Source organism: Neophocaena asiaeorientalis, unplaced genomic scaffold (assembly GCF_003031525.2).
Source record: "Neophocaena asiaeorientalis asiaeorientalis breed wild unplaced genomic scaffold, Neophocaena_asiaeorientalis_V1.1 scaffold51, whole genome shotgun sequence".
Lineage (NCBI taxonomy): Eukaryota > Metazoa > Chordata > Mammalia > Artiodactyla > Phocoenidae > Neophocaena > Neophocaena asiaeorientalis.
The window spans coordinates 33677-34681 of NW_020173335.1; positions in this window are offsets into that span (position 1 = coordinate 33677).

Below are 1005 nucleotides of genomic sequence, written 5' to 3' on the forward strand. Positions count from 1 at the left end.
AAAAAAAAAAAAAAACAATGAAATGACAAAAAATTATGTTACAGATGAAGGAGCAAGGTAAAAACCTACAAGGCCAAATAAATGAAGATGAAATAGGCAACCTACCTGAAAAAGAGTTCAGAGTAATGATACCAAAGATGATCCAAAATTTCAGAAACAGAATGGAGAAAATACAAGAAATGTTTAACAAGGACCTAGAAGAACTGAAGAGCAAACAAACAGTGATGAACAACACAATAAGTGAAATTAAAAATACTCTAGAAGGAATCAATAGCGGAATAACTGAGGCAGAAGAATGGATAAGTGAGCTGGAAGATAAAATGGTGGAAATAACTGCTGCGGAGCAAAATAAAGAAAAAAGAATGAAAAGAATCGAGGACAGTCTCAGAATTCTCTGGGACAACATTAAACGCACCAACATTTGAATTATAGGGGTCCCAGAAGAATAAGAGAAAGAGAAAGGGTCTTTCTATTTCTATAATAGAAAATATGTGAAGAGATTATAGCTGAAAACTTCCGTAACATGAGAAAGTCCAGGAAGCACAGAGAGTCCCATACAGGATAAACCCTAGGAGAAACACTCCAAGACACATATGAATCAAACTAACAAAAATTAAATTCAAAGAAAGATATATTAAAAGCAGCAAGGGAAAAGCAAAAAATAACATACAAGGGAATCCCCATAAGGTTATCAGTTGATTTCTCAATAAAGTGATGAAAGGGAAAAACCTACAACCAAAATTACTCTACCCAGCAAAGTTCTCATTCAGATTCAATGGAGAGATCAAAAGTTTACAGACAAGCAAAAGCTACGAGAATCCAGCACCACCAAACCAGCCTTACAACAAATGCTAAAGGAACTTCTCTAAGTGGGAAACTCAAGAGAAAAGGACCTACAAAAACAAACCCAAATCAATTAAGAAAATGGTAATAGAAACATACATATTGATAATTACCTTAAATGTAAGTGGATTAAATGCTCCAACCAAAAGACACAGACTGGCT